This window comes from Melospiza melodia, chromosome 11 (genome assembly GCF_035770615.1).
Source record: "Melospiza melodia melodia isolate bMelMel2 chromosome 11, bMelMel2.pri, whole genome shotgun sequence".
NCBI lineage: Eukaryota > Metazoa > Chordata > Aves > Passeriformes > Passerellidae > Melospiza > Melospiza melodia.
The window spans coordinates 12,077,775-12,098,359 of NC_086204.1; positions in this window are offsets into that span (position 1 = coordinate 12,077,775).

The following is a 20,585-nucleotide window of genomic DNA, read 5'->3' on the forward strand; positions in this document are numbered from 1 at the left end:
AGATCTCTGTTTGGGGAAAGGAGTTATCAAAACATATTTAAAATTAAACTAACTAGAGCATAGGCATCTTTGAAATGAGAATGCAAATGTCTTTCTGGAGAATCCATTTAAATCACAATTAAATTAGATACCTATTGATCACAGTCTCCCTATTGCAGAAATTCCTGTTGATTTCTGGAGGTTGCTTGAGCTGCACTCCCATATGTACCTGGGACTTTCTCCAGCATTTCTCTCTGGAGCATAAAATCCAACAGGAAATGCATCTGCTTAGGGAAAAGGTGACAATTGTAGATAAGAATATAGCTGTTGTTCAGGACCTCTACAACTCTAAGAATATTCTCTGATACTCAGCCAGAAGTGTAAGATATTAATTGAAAGTCAGCAACAAGGGGTCTAAGAATTTATTTTTTTTTAATTAAGCAGAATTACCAAATACATAGTGTAAATTATGCATTTTGCTAACTAACAGGCTTGTGGCACCTTCAAGAATCACATCTACATGAGAGGTGTCTGGTTGCAATGACGCCTCAGGGAACAGAAGGAGAAGTTTTAAAATTTCTATGAGAAAGCAAAATACTCAGAGAGGAGTGGGAGGAGCAGCACTGTCCCAGAACACTCATTGGTGGTGGCGTGCTTTGTCCTAGCCCTTTTTTGATTACACTTTATGAAATATATGACTCAGCATTAAAGATATAATTGTATTCAAAAAGCCAACCTTTAGCTGTGTCAGAGAACATTTTCAGTTGCAGATCTTTTAACTGAAGCTGTTAAGTAAAATATGTTAAATAAATGAATTGATGCTTGTTTTTGAAAAAGCAGATCAAAGAGAGGTAACCTGTTATATCTAAAATATATTATGCAGTTTTTTGACAAAAAGTCAAAAATAAATATGTCTTATGCTCAGTGAAACTTCTGAATTCTGGAAAATTAATTACACATTCATTCTTACAGTCACATGGTCTCTCCTACAGATCTGTGAAAAAGAAAAAACCTTAAACCCATGCACCAGCATGTTTGTCTGTCCCCAACAGTATCAAATAATATATTTTGTGGTGACTTCATTCCACAGGTTCCCTTCAGTCATATATTCCTTTAGGCTTTGTATATTGGGCACATTAATGTCACTCACTGCAGCTCATAGCAAATGTTTGCAAGCTGCAGAAGGAATTCTGCCTCATAACTGAGGGTTTAGCTTTTACCAGCTTGCTCCCAGTGCCATTGCCAAACAGGTGCTGTGCCCAAACAGTGGGCCAGATACAACCAGTGATGGCTGAAGCACTCGCTGAAACCATGGAAAAATGTGGCCTGCACCAAAACCCTGGAGATTTGGCATGGCTGCTCTCCTTAGATCATTAACCCAGGACCCTGGATCTTGTAGTTTGAGTGTCATTCTTTCTGCCTTATGGATTCCATGGGGTGTCACAAATAGTACTGTGCATGGAACCTGAGTGACTTCTCTGGCTGTTGACAGAATTCAGGCTACATAATGTGTACAGAAAGAAGCATTAACTGTATAGATATGATTTAATAACATTCAGTGAGGCTTAGACTAAACCCAAGAGGCTTTTTCTGTACTCGACATAATGTAACTACAACAGGAATAATTTCAGCAAACCGTTTGAAAGCAATTATTTTTATAACTCTGCTTTGTCCCATAGGAGAAAAAGAAATCAATTATGCAGTTCCCATCTGAGTTGCTTTTAATATTTAGTCAACAGTTGGATATATAGCTATGAACAGATGATACATGGGGGTTTTCCATAGCTCTAAATATTGTATTTAATTTTTTTCTACAAAATTCAGATTGTAATAGGAAATTTTGCCTCAGGAAGTAGAGGTGCTTCCAGCACAGTAAGTAATGGCACAAGGTTTAGGGTATTTTTCCCCACATTTATGGGTTGATACCTTAAAGCTGGGTCATAATATGCCTTGTGAAATCTTTCAACTGCCCAAAAGATTTGTTTCCTACCTTGTCACCAGTACATACAAATTCATTAATCTGGAAGATGACAAATTTTCAATATTATATGCTCTTTGAACCTGCTGACCTGTAGTCATAATACATACAGAAAAAGCAGGTGCTCTCTCCCTTTAATGTGTTTTCAAAAGCCAGAGGGGGAAATAGTGTATATTATAGAAAAACAGTAATTCTAGTGGGGCAGATTGTCAGTAGCTTGACTGCATTCTGGGAACACTAAGAAATGGTTCCCTACACAATTTAGTGTTTGAAATGTGTGTTCTTAAGTATTTCTGCACTAACCCTCAGATGTGCAGCTGTACTGGTAATTTAGTTGTGATTTCTCACGCAAGTGTGGTGTAGTTCACTGGGAATCCCCTCCTGCCCTCAGACAAGGATCTGTAGCTCTTGTATCAAAGTGCTACCTTAGAATGGCAGTATCACAGAGAGGGACAAAATTAAGGAAGGCAGAAACCTGTTTGACCCACTGACACACAGCCACACTCACAGAGAATATTATGAGAGATGTAATAATTATCTTATTACCAGTGGGAGTAGAGCTTTTGTGGCAGATAGGATCCTGTTGTAATCCTTCCTTAATTTTTTTATATACATATCCAAATAATTTTCAGCAGGAGTTCTGTTAAGTAGGAAGCAATTAAACATATTCTCCTTTTCCTTTCAGCTTAGACTGTGATATTTTATTTCTCTGGTGGTACTTTACTATAGAGAAATATGATTGAATCACTACCTCTATATATACACACTTACACATATTCTTTGTAAATATTACAGTAACAGTAATGGAGGGTTTCCTGATTCTGTCACTAAGGTTACCAGCTTTGTCTAGGAGTAAATTACAGTGAACTTACATTGCTCCTATTAATAGGTCTGGTGCAATTCTGTGATATGGTCTCCTGAGCTGTGACCTTGCTGCTTCACAATGCATTTCCCTGCTGAAGAAGTAGAATAACCTGACTGGTTTCATTTGAGCTGCACTCCCTAAAGCACTGTGTTCTTAAGTATCAGAAAGGCACTTGGCATTTCAGGTGAGGAGCAACAAATTCCAGAGTGGAAGAACCTGCTGGAGGTGCTTTGGTTCTGTTTAAGTACTGAATTACAGAATGCTGCATGAAAACTTCAGTAGAGCCCTCTCTGAGTAGTATGTAATTTGGCTTTAAATATCAAATTGATCAAGCTTTCAAACCCCTAAATAATATTGCTTGCAAACCCCTAAATAATATTCCTTTCAAAACTGGGACCTTACTAAATTCACAGAAGTAAATCTATGACCTAAGCTGTAATTGCATCTGAGCAGCCCACGGCCAGAAAAAGATTTTTTAAGAAGTGCTTTGTATGAGCAGCCTATTAAAGGGAAGCCTAAGCAGTTAATCTGATTGTGGCTAATGCAGAATAAACAAGTGAAGGTGGTGTTGAAAGTGCTACTGTGCCTGAATGTGAGGAGGAAAAGAACTTTATACTGATTCATGTGTTACCACGCGTGCTTTGTTATTCACAGCTGCCTGAAAAGAAGAAGGAATCTGAAACAGACTTGATGCAATTTTCATGCTGCTAGCATATGATACCTTTTTAGACAGCAGATAGGGGACAGTTGGAATTTCAGTATTTTCAGTTTCTGATGGCTTCTGCAGGCAGTCAGCAGCTGGCCTCTTATTTCTGTAAGCACCTGTGCACAGAGGAAGGGCCAGCACCTTCTAGCCAAGACAGTGCCTATCTGGATTAGAAGTGATTGCAGAGATAGAACTATTATAATCTAAAGAAATGGAAGCAAAAAAAGTGTTTGAATTTGTGATTCTTGGGTGAGGTATTGCTGAGTAAGGCTGCACTGCTGGGGAGGAAGTTGCTTGATGAGTGCAGTTGGAAAGAGTGGATAAGAACACCTGATTTCTGTATGTGTCATGGGGTTGGGATCTGCACCTGCTGCCAGCCATAAATAACATATAATAAATTCAGAGCCCCTATCCTCCCCTTCCCCAGCATCAGCCATGACTGGCTGTTGTCAGTACTTGGGAAATGCAGGTTTGGGTATCCCTGAAACAATAAATATGAAACTCTGTGTGTTTTCTGTTTGGAAAAAAAAAAAACAAACGCACAAAAGCAACTGACACAAGCAGAATTTTTCCCAAGGTTCATGCTTTTTTAATGTCTTTTCTTGTATTGGAGCTTTCTCCTTGAATTCCTGTTTTTTTCTGTAGTTTTCAGTTTAAACACACCCATGTGCCCTCTCCTGTGTGTGGAGCTGTTGCTTGGGATGCTGTGCTTTTCTCTCTCCCGGTTAGCTCTTGCTCTGGTATTGCCACATTGCTCTATCTTTAATGGTAGCATCTATTATTTTCTTTATCTCACTCCATAAAGAAGCTTAATTGTTTTGTTTCAGGCTTTTTATTCAGCCTGACTGATGAGCATACTAAGCACACTGCAGCCTCAAGGGCTGTGCTTGCCCAGGGAGGAAAGGCACTGATGATGGCACCAGCGCTTTTAAGCAGTTCGTTTAGTTGGCTCACCCTGGTGCTGCTTAGCAGGGAGGTGGGGAGCACACCTGCACACTGAGGGGCTTGGCAGAGCCCCCTGTGTCCCCCAAACCAGTGTTTGGGAGGGATTCCACTGCACCAACCAGCCTGGGGATAGGAAAGCCCAAAACAATCCCTGTCTTTGTGTGCTCTGACAGATAAACTGGGATGGCCGTGGCATCCCATCAAACAACCTGTCAAAACCACAATTGAAGCAACCCTCTGTACTTGTTATAACTGGAAATAAACACCATTACAGATAAGTTATTTTGCTTCTTCTGAGGAATATCATCCATAAGGGGTTTCTTTTGCATGTGATTTCTCTGATCCTTTCCATAATACTTTAGATGTAGGAACATGGATCTAGGTAGCTTTCTATTTGGACAAAAATAGCAGAGGCATGTCCTACTAGGAAAAGAAAAAAAATGTATCACATTTCTAATCAAGATTTTCTGTTGGGGCTAAAACAAATCAGAGAGCTCTGCCAAAGTTAAAACATATCTGTGCAGCTCTAACTTCCATTGTGCTGTTTAGAAATTGTTTGGGGTTTTAACAAAACCTAACAGAACAACAAACAAAAACCCCAACCAAACAAGGGGGGGGGGGGTGGGGAATAAACAAACCTGCCTGGAAAAACTCTGAGCAGCATTGTTGGGAAGAGGCTAAAAACAGTGAGGCATTATCTTAGCCTCTAAACTCGTTACTCAGTTTGGAGGTTTCAGTAAAGCTATTTGTGAAAACTGGTAATTTTTTTTTCCTAGAAAGAAATTGATTTTTAACCTGGCAAGAGGTTTTTCTATGTGGTAGTGATTTTAAATGGATAATAATGCCAGGAATACGGGGAAAAAAGATTGCAAATAGCTCAAAAGAGTCAAATGTATCAAAAAGCCCCATTCACTTATTTTCCTGCCAAGAACATGAGAAGCATTAATGTGGCAAATAATTTTTTTTCAACTGGATATATTAAAAGGACCTAAGTTGGAAAAACAGAACCTGTAACGAATTAAACAGAACAGAAAGTGGAATATGCAAAATATATAGGAAATTAATACCAAAATTGTAAACCACTACAGTAATATCCTAATTATCTGGGTAGAAGTAAACAATACTTAGAATTTTAGCTGAGAAGCGAGTTACTTAAGAAAATTCATGTAAGCCTAAACATTTTAGTCTTAATTTTCTCAAGGTGTGTACCAGAAGAATCATCCAATGCAATGCAATATCCTCTTTCTGACTAGATGTCTTTTTTTGTTATTAGTGAAAATGTGTGTGGCCACATTTGAGTTGTAGAATGAGTCAGCTGCAGTTGTTTGGGGCTGTAAGTGCAGTATTATGTTTCAATCAAAGTTTAATGCAAATATTCTAAATGGGATTTCAATAAAGGAAAAGGAGATAATGAGAAACTGACTCCTTCCTGCCATGGAAAGGTGTATTTCATGCTCCTGAGAGAAACCTGCAGACTTATCAGTAGCACATTCTTTTTGGAAATGTGGAGGGAACAAGCCTAAATTTTGCACGTGCCAAGTTTATTTCCCAGCACATTTTCTTCTAGACAGACATGCAGCGTGTGTGTGTACTTACATCTGTGTTAAGGATGTAGCTCAGGGGTGGAAATTCCAGCATTGATATCAGAAATGACACTACAAAAGTTCTTTTTTTCTAGTGCAGTAGAAATGACTTAGGTTTTTCAAAACAAATCATTACATCTTTTCTGGATTGCATGGCATGGTTATTTTTATTCTCTTCCTTCCTTTCTGCCATCTGTCCATAAGCCTATTGATTGTCCCAGCATTCTCTGGTTTTGCTGCTGATGCAGTGTATCACTTTCCTTTTTATGACAGGGACTTTTTCCCCCTGATCTTTGGAGGACATTTACGTAAACTGAAACAAAGCTTAGCTGTAATGGTGATGTAAGCAAAGGGATAAAACTGCATTGATCCAGCATTAACTATTATCAAGAGGAATAAATCACACCTTAGAAAAAAGGGATGGGGTCAATAGTTTTGAACCATTTCTTCATTTCATATAATTTTGATATATTAAAGTTTGTTTAATTTTTTCCCCCCTATGTTATTATTATACCAGAAATGCTCTTGACAAGCTTAAAAGAATTTTGTCAAAGGCCTGTTGAATATTTCTAGAGAGATGCTTTGAATATTTCATTTTAGAGCTTAGGTAGTTAACCTTCTGAAGAGGTTGTACAGCTCCTATCAGACTGATTAAAAAGATATGCTGGGTCAAGCTCTTCCTGTCTTAAATAGTCTTACAGTTCTATAGACATGGAATTAAAGCAACTAGTTTTTGTGAGGCTGATTTCCAGATTCCTTTTAAAGTTACTTAACAAGCTGTGTTCATTGAAGAACATGACAAATAGGGTTGATCCTAAAAGTTGAGGTTCAAATTAGAATGGAGGCAATAAATCATGTCTCTGAGAAGAAAATCTGTGTTCAATATATTTATCCTTATAAAGGCTGCATAGAAATGGAACTGGGTAACTCTATAAAATTAGTCTGTAAATATTTTTGTTGCTTTTTTAAACTCCCCTTGCTTAGGTGGAAGATACCTTTCTGAAGGAGTTTTTATGTTTTACTTATGCAAATTTTATATAAATGCAGTGTTCTTGTATGATTGATCCTGTTATCTGAAGGATAAAAGTACAGACAACAACTTTGAAGAAATGCCAATAAGTTACAGTTATAAAATCAGAATATCCTTCTGTGTTTTCAAATCACACTTGTCTTAGCACTTAATGAGTTGATTTCTTCTTAAAGGCAGAAATTACTGATCTTCTGTCTTTCTTGTGCCTTCATGGAACTCAGGCAGAGCTGCTTGTTTCTGATCAAGGTGTGTTCTGATGTTAAGCTCTCCTGATTCACACTGGGGCACACTCTGTGGCAAACCCTCTCCTAAGGCACGGTGTCACAGAGGCCACTGTTCCAGGGGGCACAATCCTGTGTCACAGGGAAGCAAAAAATGTATATGGGTTTAAATAAAAAAGACAAATTGGGATGGAGTCTATAACTAAAATCATCATTGACTATAAAATGACTTTTAGAAATGTAGGAAACCAGATCAGTTCAGTCATTTAGGTAAGTTGTTGTTTTTTCTAGAACACTATTTAGCAAAATACAAACTGTTGCTCAGTAAAGATCACTTACATGACTGTGGAGACCTGAATCCCCCTGGCTCGAGTTCAAATAGCTACTCATACTCCCGAGCCAGTTTTAAGCTAAGAATTTGCTACAGGGAGAAGCAGGAAATAAAAAAATGCTAGTAAATAACATTGCAAACAGCTTTGCATGATCACACCTCAGTGGTTTTGAGTTGGTAAACAGCACAATGATATCAAATTGCACTACTTAATCATTAAATAAAGAGTTCTGACCTATACAAGGTAATTCTAATTAAAATCCAGTGTCTGTGCACTGCAATTTATTGCATCCATTGCAAGTTCTTTGCTTTCTAAACTACTTAGAGTGATAGAAAGAGAACATATTTTAATATTGGGGACCTCATTGCCATCAATTTGTGGTACTTAATGCCTCTTTCATCCTCATGTCTCCTCTAATTTATCCTCAAAAAATGTGTTTGCTTCAAAATTACTTTACCCTCCCTTACCTGCTGCATGCCTTAGTTGTGGTATTCTCAGAATTTTCTCTTCAAGGATGTTTTGTTTCTTCAGGGTTTTCTGGGGGGATTTTTTGTTCTCTTATTTCTCTGGTTTTGTTTTTGGTTTTTGTTTGTGCCTCAGTTTGGTTTGTGGGATTTTTTGTACTGTTAACATTAATTATATATTTCTCAGCTTACCATAAACCATTTGAGGTCACATGCTCTTGTCAGTGAAGTGAGAGCAGTGATCTTGTTCATCATGAGTTTGCTTTGGAATTTGATATCTGGATGTAAAATAAGACATTTTTTTCATCCAGTAATGTTATAGATTATTTCAAAAATGGTGTGTTTTCAACAATATTGATATTCTAATGTGTGACAAAGCTTTAACGATGGACATGATAATATTTAAATTCCTATTGATTCAGTGTTTGGAATTGGTTTTCTTCAAATTTATGTTTTGTGCTATTCTTAAGAAGTATAGGATATTTCTGAAAATTGTTAGATTTGTGTGTCAGTTTGATATTTTTGAGAATCCTGGTATAACACTGGAAGGATCTTCTGGTTATTTGATTGAATTTTGCTGTTGTAAGTGAACTGTGCTCTATTATCCATTTTATAAACCAATGATTATGTAGAGATCTTTCATTTTAGAGCCAAGCTTTGGTTAACTTCCACTGCTAGTCATTCCTCCTGTAAAGTGGCCTCACTCCCTTCCATTTTTCCCCTACTCTACTTCCAGGACAAGTAAAAACTGGTCACTAGATCTAATCTTTTCTTTTGTTTGTGGTGAATAATCATCCTGAGTGGATGGGAGCTTTCTTTCTTTCTGAACTAGTCGAGAATGTCAAATGTAGTCGTTGATACAGAGCTGTGCAGGAAATGAGGGTAAAAGGAGTGGATTATGATAAGGTTGTACAAAGCTATCTAAATATGTTCCAAGCCTCAATGAATAAGGCAGGTGTGAAAGATAATTCTGACAACACTAAATATGCTGAATACTAGAAAATTTTGACAAACATTATTCAGATTTGTATTTCAAGTTCCCTGTTGAGGGAAAAATCACAGAGTATGCTGTCTTGTTGAGAAGCATGAGGAATACTGAAGTCTCATTCTAGTTTCTCTAAATTTTACTGTAACTCTGAAAGGAGGAAGTCTAAAATATCAGCAATCAAATGAATATTGAACTTTTCTAGCAAGGTAGATTTGATGTTTTCCATGAAGAGACATCTTGTTTGACTGGAAAACACCCTGTCTGCAGTTTCTTGTCTAGTGTGTTGGTTTTTGCTGTCAGAAGAGCTGCACATTGCTGTACTTGAGCATCCATCTCGTGCTGTCACAGAGCTGGTGCCGCTGGCTGTCAGGCCCACACCGTCTCAATTGCCAGACTTATCTGTCTCCAGCAGGATTAGACAGAAATATGTCTCCTTCACATGATGCTCCAGCCTTAGGCTGCACCTGCCTCAGGAAACTTGAGTGCATTAGCTTCAAAGAAACTGTCTGCAACCTCTTCTGACAGCACATTTTACAAAGGACCCTCCAATCTGTTCCTCTAGCTGTTTTCTCTGTCTCTAATATTTAGTCTTTGTGTTGAATTAATACTTTGCCACTTCTCTCTGGCAATTCTGTAATAGAAAGTGTTAGACCATTCCTTTTATAAGTTTACCTTAGTTATGTGCTAATATATTTCCAGTGCAGGATGGTCCTATACTTGGAGCAGAAGAAATACATAAATGACAGGACAAGACAGTGCTTGTTACAGCCTGTCCCCAAATTCCCACTGTCTCCTGACATCAGCAGTTTTCTTCAAAGCAGCTGATATGCTCCATGGCTTTGTTTGGTGGAGAGAATAAGAGGTATTGTGACTGTGTCATCTGAGAAGCTCCTGTCCTCAGCCTATTTAGGCCTCACTTCTATTATTGCAATCTTATATTAAAGGAAACAGAAGCACATTTTGAAATTGTCTTCATGACTCTGTGCACATGCACTCCCTAGTCCCACTCATGTTATGTATATACACGCACTTAGAACTGCACATATATAACCTCAAATGAACACTTCAGTTTTTAGGATATAGTGTCCCACTGAGCAGCCCTAGTTTGCCTGTAAAATATTAGGCTGTAAATTGTGTTTATTCTCTCTGGGTTAAGCTGTGTCATTCTGCAAATAGCCTGGTGCTGCACATTATAGCATTTAGTACCTCTGAAAGCTACCTGTTATCAGAGAATGCAGCTTATAAATTGCATATTCTTTATAGTAACATAGTCTGCCTTGTATTTTGTGTCACTTCAATTCATACATACATCAACAACAGTATGTCCCACCCAGGCCATGATAATTAAATACAGCTGCAAAACTTGATATTGCCAAAAAAATTGGTATTTAGGTACCAACAAGGTTTATTTCTTTTCTGATGCACTGGAGAAACGAGATATGTGCTTCCCTGTGACAGTGCTACTGGTTTGCTCTATGCAGGGCAGGCAGGGATACAGGAAATAAAACTCTGAAACATCATGAGACCATGATGCCTTGAAATTCCCAATTTTAGCTGCCTCTGTTTTAACAGTGTAGAAATAATTGTACAAACATGAATGGCCACAATGTGCTGTCAGTTTCTGCTGTGAATGCTCTGACTGAGGAAAGCAAAGCAAAAAGTATCCTTCCAAGGGAAACAAATTCAAATTGTAAACCAGCCAAGAACCAAACATAGGCCTCCCTACAAAACTTTTCAACAGAAAATACAGGGAAGTTTGAGTGTAGAGTCTGGTATCCCCATGAATACACGCACACCTTTTATTTCCATTGTCTCTGGGAGAGGTCAGCAGAGCCCAAAGGTGTTTGTTGCCATCCACATGCAGACAATGCAATTGACAGCTGCAATGTTTTGGAAGCTGCTCCTTTTTTGCTGCCAGAGGAGTTCCCTGATACTGAATTGGGCTTTCTCATGTCTCTACCAAGAGCACAGCCACAAAAAGGAGCCAAGGAGCCTTTTCAGCTTCAAACCTGCTCAGCATAGTTTTGTGGACAAGAAGGAATTATCATTCTTTCTTGGCTTTTTGTTGCTGTTGGGATTTCTTTGTAAAATAGAGACTCAAAGTATTTGGCTTCTCTGAATTGGTTCCCATTATCCATAAAATTTCAGTTCACAATAGACATGAAGTTACAAGAGACCATCTAAGTGTTTGCAAATGTGTCATTTAACCAATGCTTTTATTTTTCTTTAAAATCTTTTATGGCCAAAAACTTGCAAATCCAATTGAAAAGGTGGATATTATAGAGCACATACAGAGAGTACCTATTTTAGAAAACTTTAAGTCTTGGGGAAAAATACACAAGTGAGTGTGTCCAGGAGAATTTGAGCTGAATTATAACTATGAGGAAAGTTTTTTGTTTTGTCTTGTTTTTTGGGGGTTTGTTTCGCTTTGTTGGTGTGTTGGTTGGTTTTTCGGAACACAATGGATTACAGAGGGAGCAAGTTTTTCAGGGATGCATCTGCAAACTTTTCTATTCAAAAAAGGTCGTTATTTTTCTGAGATAAACTTTGCAATTCACTCCTGCCCATTCAGGTTTTTGAATGGGCAGGAATGAATTGCAGCTAATATGCAGCAGCTCAGGACATGATTTCGTGGATAACTGCAAGGCTTAGATGTTTTCAGTCATGCTGGGCTTGATTTGAGGGCAGGAAGCTTTGTTGCTGTTCTGTTGTCAGTGCTAAACAGCAAATCAAAAGGAGCATGTGCCTGCTAGACTTTAATGCAGAGAGAGTACAGAAATTGCACAGGGGCAATGGTGTTTGCTAAGTTAAAATGTGTGGTGTTCTGAAAGGTATCAAAGGAATCAAACTGTGGGGTGGGGAGAAGCTGGAAGCCTGCTAAGATGGAAGGCAAAAAGATGCACATAGTTGGGAAGTGGAGGTGAGTAAGTCCAATTTAGCTTTTAGAGTACTAATTCTGGACCAGCAGAGGTGTTTTAGCAACACTAGAAGAAGCTGCTTTGACCTGAAGAAGTTTTGTGAGCTGTAGGTAGAGAGTTGGAAGAACTGGGGCTTTATCAATGCAAAGGGGAGCTTAGCTGCTGATTGTCTACAATGCGTTTTATACGGAAATGTCGATATCCTTGGGAGTTTCACAGCAAGGGAACTGGATGCTTAATTACTCATTCTACAGAATGTCACTAATGAGGGGTGTGGCTTTAACTCAAGGTTTTTCACACATAGTAATTAAGCCATTTTCCTACCCATGTGTGTCCTTTATTCTTCAGCTTCTGTGAATAAGGTTGTTTTCTCCAGTGATCTGGAGCTCTCTGTGTGCTGGATGGTTTGCCATTTCCAGGGTGTAGATTAGTCAGTCACTAGCTGCAAGCCGGAGATGGGCCTACCTGCTTTCCCATCTGTGGGAACACTAATTAGAGTTTTCTTTCTCTTTCAGGCACTTTTTTTTCCTGAAACTTTCGGGAACTTAATTATCTCTGAGAATTTTTCTGTCCCCTACCCTGTGTCAATTGGATAAAATTAAACAGCAGAATTTCTCAGTTATTAAGGTGAAAACAGTGAAACGGGCAGTGCAGTCACGTGAGTTTCACTGCTCTAGGAATAAGGGCAGAAGAGATTATTTATATAATGGCAGCACTTCATTGATAGAACTACACTAGTCCTAGGACATCCATTCTGGTCTTGGGAATTTTTCCTTCTGTCAAGCATGCATTTTGGTAATAGAATGGGACAAAGATCAGATTCTTCCCGTAATCAACCGCAGTGATGCAACTGCTTGCTCTGGCAGGAAAATAGATAGGATGGGGCACAGACCCTGCTCAGGTGTTCACTCTGACTTCACTGGGTTTTTTTTTAAATATCCTTTCACTTAAAGTTGCATAAAGAGGATGGGTATGAATGGCTTCCTCTTTTACTTAACCTTCATAAAGGTGCTAAGCAATGAGGTTTGCCTGAATGTCTGTTCTGTGCTGTTCTATAAATGAGCTGTTGCAATGTTAACTAGACCTTCATTTGTCCTTTTTCATATGTTAACATCCCTAATGTTCTGATTTTGTGACTACAATATAGTTCTCTAGGGAGTAATTTGCCCCAGTTAGACCATCTGAAAACAGTTACTTCATGCTCATTATTGCTCAGTAATTCAGCTATTCCTTCAGTAATTAATACTATTTTAATTAAATTTTTAGTGTATCTCCCTGTATGTACTTAGGCATAACCTAAAGGTATCCCAAAATTTTTATGTTCCCTGGTTTTTATTGCAATTTTCTCCACAAATGTCCCTGATTATTAAAATAGTGAAATAATGAAATGGAAGCTGCACAACTGAAGGGCTTATTATTGTTTATTGCACAGGGTAGAGTGTGTGCCTAGGACCACTGAGGCCACATATTTATCTCTCCAAGTAAATCTCTAAACTGCAGTTAACATCAAATTCTGTACATCTGCTGGTATGGGTTTTGGTTTTTTGGTTGTTGGAGTTTTTGCCCTTTTTTTCTTTAACTCTGCTAGCATTTTCTATTATAAAAGTTTGCACAAACACTCAGGAAAACCTTAGAGCAAGGCATGTGCAGTGCAATAAAGGAAACCTTTTTCTCAGCATGAGGTTGAAGCCACTCTTTCAGGTTGCAACTAAACAAGCACTCAAGTGTTTAAATATTTGAATTAAGTGTTTAGCTTAAGGCCTTTGCTTTGCATGTTTAAAAGGATAAGAAAAAAAGATTGATTTTTGTTTCTGATTATAAAACTTATAGAAATGCATTATTTCTGATAGCTCCAACATCCTGCTATATGAAATTCACTAACTTTGATACTTCTGTAAATATCATCAGGGTTAAAGTTTTCTCCCCTACACAAAGACATGTTCTCTCATATGAGGCTATAGATAGGCACGTATTATCAATAGTCCTGCTGCTTCTGGTGCAAGAAAGATGTTGAGCATGTTTGCTTTATTCTGGTAGGGAAACTGTACTTGATAGAAGAGAAGAAAGAAAACATTTGACAGCTATTACACAATCCTGTCTATTGCTACTGTTGTAGGATAATATCAGAAAGCATTTGGATTGTTGCTACATCATTAAGCTTCAGAAAGTAATTCTGCTCTAAAACCATTTCTGTGGTTTAGACAGAAATAGCAAAGTTTTGCATTAGGGAAAAGCTTTCAAAAGTGGCTTTTTGTGTGTGTGTTTTTTGTGGGTTTTTTAACTTTTCCTCAACCCTAAAAATCTCTCAGTATCAAGCTTGAGTCTGAAATTCAAGATGGGTTCTTCCTGGCACATATTTCATCAAGAATAAACTTTCTATCATCAGTGTTTGAAAGTACAAGCATGAAGACCCACAGCAGTTGTAAATACAGAGTCTTTGGTGGTTGAAGGTTTGAACCAGCTGCCTTCTGGAGCCAAGGGAGCTATAGGGTCTGCTGATGCTTCTCTACTTTGATGGTTTTGTCATTTCATTCCCTGTTCAAGACTGAAAGTACTTGTATCTGATAGAGATGCTATTCTTTAATTTCCTTAGCTCCTAAGGAAATTAAATCCTGGGACATGTCCTTTGCCCTCTGCTTCCCTCTGGCTAGGCATCTCTGGCAAGATTTCTCACCTCTTCCATCCATCTAAAACTCAAATTTTTGTTTGTAAAACATAGACTCTACAGAAGGAGAGCAGCTAAAGGCACAGGGCTGGATGATTTCAGCTCATGAGGAGCTGAGGGGGTGGCTGAGCTGCCTTCCTTGCCTCTGAAACACCAAGTTACCACTCTTTCTCTAGCAGCTGCTGCTTTGCCAAAAGCTCACTCAAGCACAGCTTGTGTGGATGTGTCCTCTGTTCATCCCTTCCCCAAAGCCAGGAGCTCCTGCAGCATCCTTGGGCTGCTCCTGCTGCTGAGCAGGCTGGCTGAGCCCAGGCAGGGCTGAGCTCTCAGTCAGTCCTGCTCCTGGCCCTTTCCTTCCCCACTCTGCCCAGGGATGCACAAAGGGTGAGCGTGTGCTCCTTTGCGAGGAGAGCCAAGGGTTATCACTCGTAACTTACACCTGAGGATCAGATTGTCAGATTTGAACAGAAGAAGGTTGGTTTAGACCAGTCATGGGAATGTCCAGGAATAGGGGGCAGTTAAGGGAGGATGTCCATGATAGAAAAAACTGTGGGAAAAGAAGGGTCCTGAGGAGGAAGAAGCAGCTGGAGAGAAGCACCTCTACCAGCAGGCACTCTTCAACTCCTGAGTTGTGTCCCACCCAGGGTCCTTCAAACACCACTGCCTTTCACAAATCCTTTAACTCATTTCTTTGCTTGAGAATAATTCTGAACATAAACCTTTCTCTCATCTCCCATTCAAAGCTTACAGGGCAGAAAGTTTTAATGTGACTTTGCTGACCAGTGTTGTAGTACCCTGAAATACACCATGCCCAGGTGGCAGTCACTGCTGGCAATGTTAGTCTTAATCTTTTAGTCATTGGTCCAAGTGAAATAAAGAGGGATTTTACTGTGCTGGTAAGAAAGAAATTTTGCATTGCCCTAGCTATAGCAGTTTTAAGCATTACAACCCAGAAATAAGTTCTCTTGTTGAAGCCTGCATAAATAGTGCCAGCCAGTTGAGGATTAGGAGTATCAAGATATAAGGATGTACTAGTGAGTTGTCTTGGTGAGAAACAAGTAGGAGGTGCAAGGCTGGCCATTCTCCCTGCCAGGATATCCAAGGTCCCTGCCTTGCCTGCACAGGATGCTTTGCACGCAGGAGCAGATGTGAATGCAGTTTGCAGCTCCTGACAGTTGTACCCTGCCTGGTTGTCCCCTGTCTCCTGTGTTGGGCATAGGTCCCTGACAGTTTCTTTTGAATCCAGTTTATCTCCTGCTCCTGAGTTGGTTTGATGCTGCTGTTTTTTCCAGATACCCTATCACTTGTACTGTAAATGCTATGCTGCATTTCTTCTTACTCCTCCTCAGCCAAGAGAAGAAACATGAGTGTTGAAGGGAAAGTCTGCACTGGGAGATCACCTTGGGACTCATTGTTTTTATAACAGCAGAACAGATCTCATTTGTTATGTGCTGCTGAAATACGTGAACTGTAGGCGATGAACAGGGGAGCAGTGTCCCACTTAGGGCTATTGTGAGCAGTACAATCTCATGTTCCTGTAGGAGCAGTGAAAACATCAAGATAACCTTAAGAGATCTCTCAGAATTTCCCTCTTTTCAAAGTTTCAGTTGCCTTTTAGCCCACTCTGTTTATTGCTTAAAATACCTTGACTCATATTTGTGAGGGATGCTTTGTGCTTGGTGTGAATGACCAAACAGCCCTCTAGCTGATTTTGCACTGCTGCCAGGGCAGGGAGGAAAAGATTCCTTCTTGAACTTGTCAGAAATCCTAATTAGAAACCTCCTAGTTTTTCTTATTAGAAATAAGGTGGAGTCACCATCCCTGGAGGCATTTAAGAAAAGACTGGAGATGGCACTTTGTGCCATGGTCTAGGTGATGTGCTGGTGTCTGGTCAAACTTTGTACCTGATGATCTCAGGCACCTTTTCCAGCCCGGTAGGTTCTGTGATATCACATCCCAAGTGTTATCAGGATGACCCATCTTTTAGAAATCAGTTACAGCTTTTGACACCCCCTGAACATTCTCCTCAGGTGAGATAAGTCCGGCAATTCCCATCAGCTTGCCTCTTTGTAAAGATTTCAGTCCCTGTGGGTGTTACTTAATTTTTTCCTCACTTATTTTATGAGAGAGCTGCTTGTCTCCAAGTGCTCGAACAGCAACAGTTTGGCTCTTTAGTTGAGGTCAGTGGAACGCTGAAGCTCTGGCTCATGCAATGGCAAAGCAGTCTGCATGTAACCAAGCAGGAAGGAATGTGGGGAGTGATGCTGGTTTGATGCATTTCTTGTTGACATTAATTCCCTGGATACTCTGAAATAGTTTCTCTTCTATAAAAGCAACACTGTTGTTTTCATGAACAAACTTCCTGATGTGTCTTGCTCTGAGGGAACTTTTAGTAGCTGTACATTATGTACACTTGTACATGCCTGTGCATAGAAATGTAGTTACTAAATTTATGGCATAAGCTGTTACAGCTTTTCTTTTAAGTGCTCACAAACGAGACTATGAAAATTTAAAAGCAGCTCCAGTGAAGCTGTTGATTGACAAATATAGAATTACTCAATCTACATCTAACCATCTTGATCCATACTAACAAGACCAAGATGAAAGGTTAGTTTCTGCTCTTCTGGTAAATAGCCTTGCAAATGTCTTTTTAAAATTCTGTCATGCTGAATTACATGGCTCTTATCATTTGCAGATCTTTCTTGAAAGTAGCCCCAGGTTACATGCATATTGGATTACCATGCATCAAAGAGACTAAAATAGGTGTGCTATGAAGATAAGGACTTTTTTGTATTCTACTTGCAAAAAAAATTGTATTAAAAAGACCCTTTAGAGAAAACAAAAAAGGGCTCAGAGGAACCAAACTGAAAGAAGCAGCTCATAGAAAACTGCAGAATGGCTGACAGATTCCTGACAATATTCACTGGTACTTTGTTTCCAGCTTTAATGTGTGTTTTATATTCTCATGAAGAAGCATAAAGTTGGGCATTAACATGTGAGAACAGAAACTGCTTACACATTATTGACTCATTTCTTAGTCTTTCAGAATTATAAAGAAAATCAGTTACTTTCTGATGGTAATTTTCTTAGGCACTCCTCACTGACAGAATCAACAAGAATTTATAGGTAACCAAATTTAAAGTAGCAACATGTGAAATGATTTAGGAATTTTAGAGAAAGATTTGAGAATTTCTTTTTTTATCTTGAGTTATGGAAAGTTGAAAGTTTCATTTGATCCTATTATCTATTAGCAATAAAAAGTCCACAAAATGAAATTGTGAAGAAATTATGTTGCTATTCATAAAAGCATTTCAAAGATTTGCCTGTACACAGAAGGACCAAAACCAATTAGATCATTGAAAATGCAATTAAAATGTGAAGGAACACTAAGTTCTCAAGGGGAATGCATTTTGAAAATGTCATATACATGTGCCTGCCTCTTACTTGTGTTGATTGATGGAAAACCCAAGCTCTGAGAAAGGCTCTTGCACTTCAAGTCAATAAATGTTGTCTTGACAACTGGCAGATACCTGGGGTTGATTTGGGGGGCTTTGGAGGAACAATGTTTGGTGGAAAGATCTGGGGTATTGAGTAACTCGACTTGCAAGATAAAAAGCATCAAACTCTGTGGGCTGTATCCAGTATAAGCCAAAAGAGGTTATCTGCAATTCATTGTGTTCTCTAGACAATCTAAAAAAGGGCTGTGTTTGGGGGGCTTTCTGGGGTTTTTCTGACTTACACTGTATGATCTTACTGAGACTGAGTTGATTAATAGTTATTTTCAAAACACATGAGCCTCTAGATGATTTGAATATTTTTATTTAGAACACTAAGTGAACCAAGTGTATTAGTCTATTTTGTCATAAGCTACTAAAACAAAGAAGGCAGTATTAGAAGGAAATAGAATAAAGCCAAGATGCTACAAATGGAGGGGGGACGGAGGTGTGGGGGTGGAGTTCATTTGGGGAGAACTGCATATGTTATTCACCACATTTTGGGGGAAAATTGTGGTATATTTAATTTTAATATCAAAATGAAAGAGAAGGGGAGGCTGTACACTCAGGTGTCCTGTCCAAGAGTACAGGAGTAGGAGAGAAGGAACTGTCCCCATCCCTCCTGGAAAGGGTCACGGGGGAAGGAAGAGCTCCCAGCCCAGTTCCTCTTGGCAAAACACGTTTGGTGGAGAGAGGAAAGTGCTCTCCATCTGCTCGTGCCCCAGGGTGGTCTGGGAGCTTTATGGCCTCTGCCCTGTGCCACCCCTGGCTCCACAAGAGTGTGCTGGCTGCTCCTTTCCCCCAGCCCAGGGTCTCTGCCTGTGAGGGTGAGCTTTGCTGTGGGATGTGCCCATGGTTTGTGCTATGCTGCCTCTTGTAGGTGTTGCTGAGCACATCCTCAAGCTCATCCATGCAATTAAAATATTCCAATTGCACTTCAAGACCAAGCACCTTATTGTGCTAGCAGTGATTAATCACTAAGAATTCCCAGCACCAGTCAATCAATTCTCTGAAATCAATGGATTTAGTGAAGATTAACATATTGACTGGTCAGCTTTTCTAATGTACCACATAATTTCAGAAATGGTCTTTGCCACCCATGTCTGACTCTATGTTATAACTCAGCAAAAGTGAAACATAGCATTTGACTTTTTCTTAAGCCTACCACAATCATCTCAGCCTACAGCTGACACCTCTGGGCCCATCTCTCAGGGACTGTGTTCAGGCCAGCCAGGTCTCTGACATGATTTCTGACCAATTTACTCTTTCCTAGGGAAGTGGCCTGCCTATGGGTAAAATTGGTGCTATGCTTTGTGCTGTTCTGCTGCTTTGGATGGGGCCACTCTCAGAGGAATTCACAGGGGAACACTTTATTAGGCAGATTGAACATTCTACGTTCTACATTAATTACTCTTCACTCACAAACCCATAGTTAATACAACTCATACACAGAAAATACTTCAATAGTTTTGCGTATTCACAAGATAGTAATTTAAAAATTGTTATTTAGCAGATAATTTTGAAATCATGATCTTGTGATCACTTTTGCCTCCCTACTAGATGTGGTAAATTAATCTTTGCAACAACATTTGACATTAAATTTGACACCATTTTTGTTAAATAAAACAGAGTTAATTTGGTCGGGGTAATGAAGCATTCTAAAATTCTCAAAAAAAGATTCTTCACATTGGTGTTTTGGGCAAAAAGAAATCTCGGCCAATGTAGGAGATTCTTCATGTAAGGAAGTCCATGAAAATGTGAATGTACTGCTCTTGTTGGATTTCATATGAATATAATGCAGTGGTTTACACATGTAAATGCATGTCATCAATGTTTTCCATTAAGAGCAGATAATTATAAAAAGAAGAGCAGGTGTTGTGGCTGTGCTTAATGCCTAAAGAGTTACAGGCTTGGCAGTGAAAGGGAGGACCTTTGGCTCAATGCTGAGGGTAAAGCTCTGCTTTGATAAATGATTACAAGCACATTGAAATTCACATTGCTTAAGGCATCTGTGGTTCAGCAGAATTTTTTTTAGAGGAGCATAGCAAGGGATTAAAGTAAAAGAAAGGAATTTTTATCATATGATAATAACTCTTTAGGCTTTAATGCTTATTCCATTCAGGAAAAACATTGAGGCTGATTTTTCATCTTCACTTTTCTCAGATGACTCTTGTCTTTATGTGACTGAATTGCATATTCTCCTGAATAAATTCTGAATGGCTGGTTAGCAGGAAAATAAGGCAAACCTGAGCATTTTATAACCTTATATTAAGGAAAAATTGCTAGGATTTTTTGTGAATGCTATTTGTAGTAGCTTTTAGTAAAACTAATTGCACCATGGAAGTGTGAAAACTTTGATTAAGAATTAATCTTTTGGAGTTCAGATGACATTAAGTTATAACTTATTACTGAAGAAA